Source organism: Apus apus, chromosome 4 (genome assembly GCF_020740795.1).
Source record: "Apus apus isolate bApuApu2 chromosome 4, bApuApu2.pri.cur, whole genome shotgun sequence".
Classification (NCBI taxonomy): Eukaryota; Metazoa; Chordata; class Aves; order Apodiformes; family Apodidae; genus Apus; species Apus apus.
Window position 1 is genome coordinate 29,900,469 of NC_067285.1, and position 12,281 is coordinate 29,912,749.

Sequence of the window (12,281 nt, forward strand, 5' to 3'; positions counted from 1 at the left end):
AGATTGAAACAGGATTCAAGATATCATAAAGCCCTAAAGATTTTCTTGAAGAAAGGCCATGCAAATTTTAACTAGAGGCAAGACCTTTGCTAAGGTTTCTCATATAGGTAAATTTGCCCTGACTTTTGGCATTATTACAGCATGACTAATAAGGCAGAGAGAAGTCAAAGTCCAGATGCTGAGCTAGCTGCAGCAAGGGAACAGCTTCAGGACTAAACAAATAAATAAATAAATTAATTAAAATGGAAGAAGGTAGCTGGAGACGGGGACATATCACTCCTAATAAAAGAGATTATCAAGGCCTGCAAAAAAAAGAAGAAATAGACCTTCACATTCCTCTTAAATGTTAATATAGGTTATCACAGTTCATTCATAAGTGAGACATGAAATGCAATGACACTCTTTCCTGCATTAGTGCTGACAGCCTAAATGTTCTCAGGGACAGAGGTATGCTAGCAAGTGGAATAAGGCATTGCAGGGGCACAACTCTTCTCTGAAGCTGTCAAGCCCCTGACGCATCCTCTTGGAGGAAGCAATCAATTCACTTATTTAAAAAATAAATCTACTCTTGTCACAGCAGAGATAAAGCGTAAGCCCATTCTGACTTTGCCAAAATTCTGGAAAATACCTTCAGCAAGAACTAAAGGTGGCTCAGACACTGACAGACATTGGGTTTTCCTTAAGTTTGCTCTTTTGTACTCTTGGAATCATGCATCCAAATGAAGCAGTTGTACCTTGTTAAATCTCAACTACTGATAGCAACTCTGTACCTGCAGATGTAAACACTGCCCTTCCTGCATAACTATTTGTTCAAAACACAAGGCTTTCACTGGAAATCCAGAGAACATGAGGCACAGCTGATAAAAATACTACATGAAAAGTGCTGACCCCAAGAACTCCTTTCAAAGCATTGTAAGATGTGGATGGAATGCATCAAAATAAATCAGAAGTAGAAACAGCTGACATAATCATAAAACTGACATACCTAGCTCCAATGCAGAAACACTCCTGCTAATTACATGGATTACTTCATTTGTTATGTTTTGTGAGAAACAGCCTTCTGGGAACAGAACAAATTCAACAGATTTAACCTTAGTGAGCGAATCACATAGACCAAGCTTCTTCAGCAGGGTAGCTTAACAGCCATAAACTGCAAAACATGTACTGTTTTCAAAATCTTTGCTGGTGAAGAGAAACAAAGTTTTTAATTCCTTCAATTCTTTGATTACATTACTCAGCTTAAATTGCTACCAAATCTGAAAGATAATAAACAGAAAGGAGAAAAACAGCCTAGGAAGAGACATAGATTATCTGTCTGCCTTACAGATCTGCAACCTAAAGACAAAGTTGTACAGCTACAGAGAAGAACTGAACTATCATATTACTCAAGCATTATTTCCCATAAGTACTGCAATTGTACAGCACATCTATATGTAGGTTACTCTCTTGTGCTGTCTTAACAATTGCTTATAGCTGGCAAGATTTCTGTCCTGGAAGATACTGCATAATTGTGTAACTGTATATGTAAGTGTACATACATATTCGAAAAGCTCTGATCTTTCCCATTTGAGACCTGCCTTTCAGAAAAGTTTTAAAGTTGATAGGACTGTTTACACCATAAAGGCAAATTAGATTTTAGGCTTTAGTCAAGATTTACTGAATAATCCCAAACATCAATCACAGCCTAGAATCCAGTCTTTCTAGAAGTGAAACTGGATCTCAATCTCCCCCTTTTCAAAAATTTTGTGATTATGTCAGCATCAAAGCAACTGACAGCAGAAACAGGCCCCTGCTTTTGCTGACGGTATTATCCTTTCAGCAACATCATCTCTTGTTGGTAATTTCAAATCTTCTGAATTTATTTACAAACCAGATTTATCTGTCTCCCAGTTCAGACATAAAAGCAATGTCATTTTGCAAACAAGCAGGAATTACCTGCTATTGTTTTGCAAATGTTTCACTTAAAAACAGAGGAGCCTCCCTTTTCCCCCAGAGCTATTATCTGTCACCTAATGATTCAAACACAGCACTCATGTCTCTAATTCTACTAGGAGTTACTTAGTCCACCACTGCTTCAGTAACAGTCTAAAAGAGTCAGCTTCCAGTTACTGCTTTCTCCTACCTGGAGCAGGATTTTCCTGCTGTTAAGAGCAGGCAGGCTGGATGCCAAGTGAAACTTCGAATACAGCTGATCATCAATGAAAATCTCCCTTTTTAGATTGCCACCTTGTCCATCCTACTCCTCTAGTTTATTTATATTATTATCTTCTCCATATATGAACACTGCACTGTCTTAAATTAAAATCCTCTTATGGTGGTACAGATATTGTTCAGTACATTTTTGTATTGATTATATAATGACTAAAGACAGAAACAATACTACATGTCTGAACACCTGCTAAGCAGTTTAGTTTATCCATGCAGGCATCTTAAGATTAACAATTCTATTAGTTTAAACCTGCAATGAGGCTGTGCTTACCACCAAAGATTATATTTTTTTCCCCTCCAGTCACACATGCTCCTTCTTTCTACTGCTGCCTGAACAAGAATCCTAGTTATAGATTAAGCTCAATGACAAGCAGAGATAACTGAAGGAGACTGCATGTAATTCATGGACTCACTGGTACTGAGGTATCTTGAGTAAGCCTTAAGAGTTTCATAGGCGATAACTGAGCAAGACTAGACAAGATGAAGCAGTAGGAAGACAGAATAAAATAGTTCTGGGAATTTATTTTCTACATATTACCAATGCTATTTCAACAGTTTAGTTTTTGTAAGATCACAACCTTGAGACCAGAACACATCAGACCTCTGCTACAGATTTTTTAAAAAATCAGGTAAATCTGCCACTACTGGACTAAAAAGAACCAACTTAAAAAAAAAAAAAGGACTAACAAAAATATTTAAAACTTCTCTCATGGAAGAGAGCAAATGAACCCTGGATAAGCTTGAATTATTATATAAAATCATGATTTCTCTGGGTTTGGATCATAGCAATTCAACTGTCCATATTCAGTTCTCCAGCTCATTCATACAGTTCCAGCAGCCAGTCTTATTTTAAAGGCAGTAAATAAAAAGTCACATTGTCTCCTGTGGTAGCCTTAAAAAAATCACATCAGAAGGAGCGAAGAACAGGGTAAGCACAGAATGTGACTTCCTCAACCTTCAAGTACTTTCAATTCATGGGATTTCCTGAATTTGATGTAATTTATTTAGGAAACCTCCACAGATCTCTCTTCCACTATTTTGTCCAACTTGTCCTTGAGCCCCCCAATTTTTTCCATCCATTACTGCCACAAGCATAATTCTTTTAAAGGTTGTTTTACAGCCTTGCACAGACTTCTCAGGAAAGCCACTTACAAACTTCCTACATTGCAAGAACTGGCCACTGATTTCTGCTCTCCTTGCTACCAAACATACCTGTTAGACTGATCAGCTTGTTTAGTATCTATGTGCTTTCAGGAAGAGATACTGGATTACTTGTATTCTTTGAAGTGAAGTCTGACTACTCTTCAATATCCACCCTTTACCAAAACTACTGCACCCATAGACTGGCATATTATAGCTTTCAGTTGAAACTTGCTTATTTTTGAACCACATCTTTAAAGTGCCACTTTCTCACTATTGAATTTCATCTCACTAGTGCTGGACACTTACAGCTTCTATCTATGGGAACAGATCAAACTCAAAACCAAACTCTAAAAATATTCTAGTACCAAACAACTTTGCCACAACATAAAAATATCAACATGTTTTTAAACCACAAACTGGCAGCTTTCTCTAAGCATTTTAAAATGTGTTTTATGCTTCCTTTCTCATTTTCTGATACATGAACATAAACAGTTGTATCTAAATGTATCTATCAAAGTCAGTAACTATCATTTCTAAAACACAGAAGATGCAGACAGTTGTTATATTCTCATTAAAAAGGATTCCCAAAGAAACTGACATGTAACTTCAGTTACTAGTGACAGTTTGTCCACAGGATCAGTTTCTCCCACATTAACTTACAGAATTACATAGTATATGCTTACATTTTACTTGAATTTAATGGAAGCTGGTAAGTATAATTTCTTTTGCTTAATCAAGACCTCATATTAAGTCAGAGTAAAGAGTTATTTTATAAAACAATCTCAAATGCTAATTTATGACTGAAAGATTTACACAGAGAGGGAGCAGCATTTTATTTTTTTTTTCTCTGTTTACTGCAGGACAAGACTAAGCAGGATGGAAGATTCTGCTCCTTTCCTCAAGTCTCCTGCTACTAACAGCAGTAGCTTTGGCCTTGCCAAGTCTCCACCTATGCAAGTTTGCCTCAGGGAGAAGAAGCTTAGTTAAAAGTCAGAGCTTCCCCCAGATCATAAGAAATAAAGATCAACAAGCTTATGTAATAATTTAATGATGTAAGACCAGAAAAATAATGCATTTAAGAGAAAGCTACCTTTTATATGATTCTCAAAGAGAACATGTGTGGAAGTATCATACAAATTCACGTTGCAGTAAGAATCTCTATATCTATCTAGAAGAGACTGTTGAATCTCCAGCTCAAAGTACACATGATAATAGTGAGTCAAGAGAACCCAGGATATTCAGTTTTCCCATGACACGCCACTTAGCTTGTGCTGTGTGTGTCACAAGCCATCTGGGCCAATTAGGCTAAAAGCACAGGAGTCCTTTTGCTTCAGGGTATAAATTCAGAAATTGTTTTCAACTTAAGGGCTATTCCAGATCTATAACTTGCTCAACTACCACAGAAAAGTAAACCCTTTTCAGCTGTTTTCCTCTGGCTAAGAAGCCAAGACTCCTTGCAGTGAGAACCTCGCCAACATTAACCATATTTCTGCTTCAGTCAAAGCCATTAAAATGCACTCTGTAGAAGACTACCTCTGCTCATCACAGACTAAGTGCTGATGAAAATCCCAACAATCTGTAGTAAAAAACGCATTTTACTGAAAACTTGTCACACCAGTTCCCCATGTGACCAGGACAAGCATCCCCCACCCTGAGAAGACCTTCTTGCTTCACTTACTACATGTCACTATCAGCAGAACTGCTGAATCCTCCCTTTAGAACACACAGAGAATCACTAGCAAACAAAATCCAGATCTCTGCAAATCAAGCTACTTTTATCAAGGGGAAAGCAATATTCTCAGAATGCCTTCTAAAATGCACCTACTTAGTAGAGGTTTAAGAGTGAGCTGGAGTATGTGTTCCAGAGGTACAAAAAAAGCAAAGACCTATACTGAGTAGCTAAACGTCATATTTGAAATTATTATTTTAATGCTATTGGGATTTTGTTATGACATGCATGTGTTCAGGTATTCAGAGATTTAATACGCTTTTTTTATTGCTCTAACTGAAGCACAATACAAGATTTTAAACCTAATTTTCAAAAGCATTATCAATATTTTTATCTTCTTAGCATCCCTGTTGGCAAGGAATTTAACCCTGCCTGAAAGCTTCTAATTAGGAAGATGGTGTTGCTGTTTACATTTCCAAATATTGGCTGGAAGACAACACCACAACCACTGCTGCAACTGGCTACCTTTTATTCCTTCATCTCTCTTCCCCTTTCAGACATTCACTTTCTAGCAGTTTAGGCATACAATGTTCATCTGAAGACTGATGGCATGGTGGCTTTTTTATCTATAGAGCCAGTGCCAACACTTCTTTATAACTGGTTTACTCCAAATAACCAATCCCTTTAAAGGATGATCAGGTCCAAAAAGTAATAGGTTTTACTCCAACGAGCTTTTACATAAACAGTTCCATTAAACAGGATTACTCATTAGTATAACAATACATTAAATGAGATCATTATGTTAATTGAAATCATTACTATTTATTTTTCCTGTACCCATACATATATTTACTTTGGTTAAAAAACACAAGGTGTTCCAGTGGTCAAAAGTATCAAATACAAAAATCTTCTAGCCCTGAAACATTTCCAGTTTAAATAGCTTTACAATTAGAAGACAATACTCCACAGGTTTGGGAGCCCAAACATTGAGATTTCTATAATGAAAAGTAATAACCATGAGCAAAGATGAAATATCGACTGTAAAAACATATTTTTTTTTTTACTGCAAGATGCATATTCATGTAGATTCCTTATTAACATTTAGGTTCATTCACCTCTTCTGCTTAGAGGTATTAAATTCAAAATGGGCCCACTGAATCTAGGGTTAGGTGATCACTACATACATGAGAAAATATCTGCCAAAGTGTATTCAGTATCACAAATAAATAAATAAGTTACTGCCTCACACTAATATGATGAAGAGTTTTGTGCTGCTACACAAAGTTTTCAGTTTACTGCTACAAATACGAAGCAACAATCCTGCTGGTTGAAGCAGTTCCCCTGAAAACCGGTTAACGTCGTCGTACGACGTCCCAGACGGAGCACCAGACCTACAGTCCTTACCTTGACACGTCGTCTGGCCTGGACACTAATGCTCTGCTACAGCATAAAGTCCCCATTCACTTTTGCTGTCTTTAGCTGCAGATAAACAGCTCGACTTGCTCCAAGTCAAGGGCTGAGGCTGCCTACGCTTCACTGTGTGTCACAGCACATCTGACAGAACACGATGCTACAGCAGGTTCTGGGTGATAAAAGCAAAGTCTTAATGTCATCAGAGCGAAATCATCCCAACACACGTAACGTTCCCTCGTTAAAAGATTTTCGCTAAAGCAGATATCCTGCCAGGTTACTGCTTGGTTTTTTAAACCGTTATCCCTCAGCAACCACATACCGAGTCCTTCTGCTTCTCGCCCTCTCCGGAGCTACAAAGAAATCTCTGCCGCCAGGGCCTTCAGCAGCCTCTTCCTACCACACCCGCAGGTACGTCTCAACCGACAGAGAACTAACAGACGCCGAAACCCCCGCAGGGCCGGATCCCCCGCCGGCTCCCGGGCAGCAAGGCTGACCGAGCCGAGCCCGAGCCCCGGGCCCGGCCGAGCCCCGGCAGGCCCCACCTGCGGCACGGCCCGCAGCCCAGCACCGCGGGGCCGGGCTGACACCCAGGCCAGCCAGAGGCCAAGGCAGCGCCCGGCAGGGACGCAGCAGGAGGCTGCCCCGCCCGGCCGGCCCTCCCCGCCTCAGCCCCGCGGCCTGCGCGGCCGCAGCGTCCCCCCCAGCCCCGGCGAAGACTCCAGCCCGGCGGGAGGGCGGCGGCGCAGGGCAGGGGCAGGGCCGCTGCCCCGTCCCCCGGCAAGGAGAGCCCCGGCAGGGGCAGAGCGCGGGGCAGGGCAGGGCAGGGCGCGGGGCAGAGCGCGGGGCAGGACACGCACACACTCACCGCCGGGCGGGCTCAGGCCGGGCGGGCTCAGGCCGCGCTCCCCGCTCGGCCCGGGCCGCTCCGCCCTCCGGCGCCGCCCGCCCCGCCGCGCATGCCCGGCCCCCTGCGCGGCTCCGCGGGACGTCAGCGGCCGCGGCCCCGCCTCAGCAGCCTCACCCTGCGGGGCCGCCCGGCCAGTCACCGCTCCCGGTGCCCGCTCGGCAGAGGGGCCCGCTCCGCTGGGTCGGGGCCGCCCTGGGCGCGGCTGCCGCGGATGTCCAGGCCGTGAGGCCGCGGAGCCTGCGGGGCAGGGCTGCCCGCCTGCCCGGGCCGTTCGTGAGCCCGCCGAGCCACGCAAACGCAGTTTGTTCAAAATCTCACGGAGACAAGTCTGCGAGTGCCGCGGCCCCGGGACTCGGAGGGCAGTGAGGGAGCAGAGGCCCCGCAGCTGTGGCGGCCGGGGGAGCGGCCTGGCGGGGCGCGGGCAGCGGGGCAGGCGGCGGGGACGGGGCTGGCCCCGCGCTGCTGCTCGGGGACAGGCTTGAGAGCGTCGTCTCCGCCCTTCTGCCCGTGCCAGGAATCGAAAGGCAGCGACAACACCAACAACCTAACAGGGTGCACAGCGTCGGCGGATCCCTGGGTCGCTGCCCCGGCTCGGGGCAGCAGCGCTGTTCCCAGCTGCACCTGCTGCTCGAGGCCCGTGTCTCCGCAGCTCCCCGGCTGCGGGATCTCCACGCACGTCTTCTCTTGCCCTCTCTGCCTCTCTGTTGCTGTGCCTCAACTTCACGTTTGCAAAGTGTAATTTTTCTCCACGATTTTGACCAGTATCTCCAGACTTTTTGCCTGCCTGCCTCACTGAGCCTCGCGGGGGAAGGAAGCCGTGCAGTAGCTTCGGGCCACGTTCGTGTAGGAAGAGAAACACCCTGTAATTGATAAGCATCATTTGTCACAGGCTCTTGACTAGAAGTTGGGCACAATGCCCGGGTGTGGGACCTCCTTGCAGATGTCAGCCCAGGCACTGCCAGTGCCTTTGTAGACACCGGGAGTGAAGACTCCAGTACATTTGACCCATGGAGAGCAGAAACACCTTATTTATTTATTTATTTATTTATTTATTTATTTATTTATTTAAACTAAGGAACAACAACCGAAGCTTTTGTGTGTCTTTTTGCCTGAACTTAAATGTACTGGCTACATTAGTGCATTTATTCTTAGAACAGTCTGAAGCATAATTACTCCCCCTGTGGTACAGGAAGTAAAAAACAAAAGGCAAGCAGAGAGAGATTAAATCTCTTGTGCAAAGCTAAAGAGATAGCAACGCCAGGAAATGAACTCAGATTTCCTGAGTCAGGCATCATTGCTTTAACCATATTGGCATCCTTTCTTTCAGTCATTCTCAGCTTCTGAACGGTAATGTAAACATCAACTGCATTAGCATAGATTTGATTTTTCTCTACTTTGTTCATCAGAACAACTACACAGTTCCCACTGATGTTTCCTTCAAATAACTTTCTTCGCAATTTCCTTCCCAAAAGTAAAACAAATTGTATTACATATTCACTAGGAGGGTGAAATGATATACAGACTCATTGGGAGAGTCTTGCATTTCCCACTGCCTTCCTGCAGGCCCTGGCAGCTATTTCTTGGACCCCAGTAATTTAAGCATCAGCTCACAAAGTAACTGTGGAGCTTCCACAGTTCATCTGTTAGGCAGGTACCCAAGTGCACGGTGAACGAGATCAAAGAACAAATGATTACCAGTTATCATACTTCTCAGCTGGGTCAGAGAACTAGGAAAGCTTGCAGCCAACACAGAAGAAGCATGTAAGCTAAGTGTACTGTCTTGGAAGTGGTGGTATAACCACCTTTTACAACTTCAGCTCCTACTATTATTATCTGAAAATAATTATGAAATAAAACTCTAAAAGAAAACTACATATGTAGGAGAAGAAAAGAACCAAGAGATACTTTAGGAAAGATTCAAGAGCCTTCACTGTGTTTAGATATTGAACAGATTTCCACAATACCTATATAATCTCAAGATTAAGATCAAGTCCTGAAGCAGATTTCATAGTATTTGAAAAGTAACTTCAAAAATTGGAAGCACCACATACACAACTCCAGCCTCTGACAACTCCAGCTTCTGACTACTTAACTCAAAAGATAGTCCTAACACTCTTGCTGAGAGAATACAAAGATCTAGCTGTGATCAAGTGCAGTATATTTTCTTAGCAGTTTAATACTTGATATGTCTGCAGCTTGAGGACTTTACATTCCATTGATTTGATACTCAATTGACTTAAATGGACTTTATATATGACACTGGGAGATGGACTAGAAGCTTGTTTTATTCACTTCACTCCCTCACCTGGCATTGTGCTGCCTTAAAAAGCCAGAGACATATCCAGGGTTAACACCAAACATCCGGAGAAGAGTACAGAAGCTGGATGAGCAGATAGTGATATTCACACAACTAAATATTCTCCCAGCCTCCAGCAGTTTGCAGGCCAGGGACTTTATGAACTAAGGACAAACTTTCCTACAGATTTGCTGAACTACAAGCAGCTTCAGTGCAGGGAGTATCAGGGAGGCCTAGTTCTCGTTGTAATAGTTGAACAGGTGATTTCAGAGTATCCAGCTGTAATCTTGCTGGCTTCCTTAGTTTCAGCTGACTTTCCAACAGTTAATGAGATAGGTGTAAACAACCAGCTATACTATGTTGATTATGGTGACTGTGTGTAGCCATAGGACTAGGGGCAAGGGCCTTAAACTAGAGCAGGGTAGATTTAGATTAGACATTAGGAAGAAGTGGTGGTGGTGAAGCTCTGGAACAGGTTGCCCAGAGATCTGGTGGAGGCCCCGTCCCTGGAGATATTAAAGGTCAGGCTTGACTAGGCTCTGAGCAATCTGATCTAGCCAAGAAGGTTCCTGTGCACTGCAAGGGCGGCTGGAGTAGATGACCTTTAAAGGTCCCTTCCAACCCCACACATTCTATGATTCCATGATTCTACGGTTATTGTAAATAAGAGTATTTTTCTATCAGTATCTGTAGCATAGACCAGCTTGAAGGGAAACTCTGGGTCATTCTTTTAACTTTGGATTGGTTTCCACTTCATGTATTTCTGTGAACTGGAGGTTCATATGTTTCCCTAAATCTAGTGGAAAATAAAAGGATCATTCAAGTTTGTCCATGTAACAGAGTTCTATACTCCTCAAAATCTGAACGTGGTGTTTCCCATCCCCTGCCTTACAATGAAGCTGAGTTAATCTGCTTGGGGTAGGGCCATCCTCAAAGCAAGGACTGTCTCCTTCCTCACATCACTTCATAAAAATAATCTTTGCCATGATGTCCACACAAAAAAAAGCCTTGCTAGGTAGCTCATATGCTGCTAACTAATCTGTTCACAATAATTTCATCTTTGTGCATTCCTTTTCTGCTGCTACTGTATTCAAATACTTTCTACTTTGATTTTATATTATCTGATCCATAAACCGTATTCTATCTGTTTGCATTGTTTCTAGTTCAAAAGGGCTCAGCAGCAAGGTGCCACTAGTTTTTTTCCTAGATAGAAGTAGTAATATTGTGGGCACTTTACTTTTACAAAAAAACTGTAGCATGGATTTTTACCACCTTGCAAACCTTCAAAAAAAGGCAATCAGAGGTTAGAATTTAAGAGTGTGATCTTCTTGGGGTACATCTGGACTTTTGATGAAATATAAGACATGGTGCATGCAGCTGGATGGTTAGAGGTTGAAATTCCTCATTTCAAAATGTGCCATTCTGTAAAATTTATTCATTGACAGGTGTCAAAAATGAACTGTCATCTGTTTTCCAAATGTGTGTGTCTACAAATAGTTCTTTCATTAAGGAAATAAATTCATTAAGCAACACAGCCTTGGGAGTGCTGGGTTAACAGTTGGACTTGATGATCTTTTCCAACAAAAATTATTCTGTGATTCTATTATTATTTGAACAGACTAGTTAAACTATTCAACAAGTCTGGTTAAAGCTACTTTGTAAAATACTGCCAGTTATTTTCTGCATGTCTGAAGTGGCTGTGATACAATACATATCACCTTTACTAACACAAGAGAGCATTTCTAGACAGTGATTAAAATCATATTGCACGTTTCTAAAATAAATTGTGCTTTCTTTTTAAACATGTGCTCATCAAATTAAATATGTTAAAATGAATTAGTGTATAATATATTTGCCTAAATATGATACATCTTCATTTTCCATTGCAACTGACTGTGTAAGGAATAAAATTGCCTAATATTTCCATTAAATCACTGGGATTTCTGAGGATTCTAAAACATCAATAAAGAATCTTGTTTCATCTTGATGTACAGGTACAGAAATTATTTCCTACTGTGTAATTAAAAAATGTTCTAAATCAGGCCAGATAAACATTTTTACTGTATTTTATAACTGAAGGGTTGACTGATAATCTCAGAGCTCAAAAAATAGCCTTTTTCTAGTGACACTGTTATAGAAATGTATCTAATGTGTTTGGGATTTTTTTTAATCTAGTCATCATTCGGTTACACAACAGGAAAAGTAACAGACTTATGTTTCTAATAATGGCCTTCAAATTTAACAGAATGAGAAAAGCTGTCTGGAATTCACTGAAATCTCAGTATAATTCAGTCAAAACAGTAAAATATATTTATATGTAAACATTGTTACAAAGGATCCTGTTTTAAACAAATGCTAATCCTAAACTGACTGATGTGGAGAATTTAGATTTTTTTCTAATTTTGTTATTTAATAACATTTCAAATGCTACAATCCTTAAAATGTTTAACAAAGATGAAATGAAACTTTTTTTTTTAATAGCTAGTGTCCTCCATTTACAATATCATTATAGTTTTTAATCCTGAGATTTGCAGAAGAAATAATCTACTTATAATCAGCATATGATGCATTAGATAATGCAGCAATAGAGCTACGTGTTAAGAAATAAAATGTAAAAGGAAGGAAAGCATAATGGAAAGATTAAA

At 41.4% G+C, this 12,281-nt stretch overlaps 1 protein-coding gene across 8 annotated transcripts in view; it reads right to left on the reverse strand.

The window, feature by feature from the left end:
- Positions 1–7,325, reverse strand: part of CCSER2 (coiled-coil serine rich protein 2) — a 71,591-nt gene extending 64,266 nt beyond the window's left edge. For 2 of the 8 annotated variants that reach the window (XM_051617213.1, XM_051617211.1), the window contains exon 1: positions 6,753–6,949. The gene's annotated coding sequence lies outside the window, so the exon portion shown is untranslated. Of the gene's footprint in view, positions 1–6,752; positions 6,950–7,290 lie in introns of those variants that run through there. The other 6 variants (XM_051617206.1, XM_051617207.1, XM_051617205.1 and 3 more) reach the window with 6 other exon arrangements.
- Positions 7,326–12,281: the final 4,956 nt, after the last annotated feature.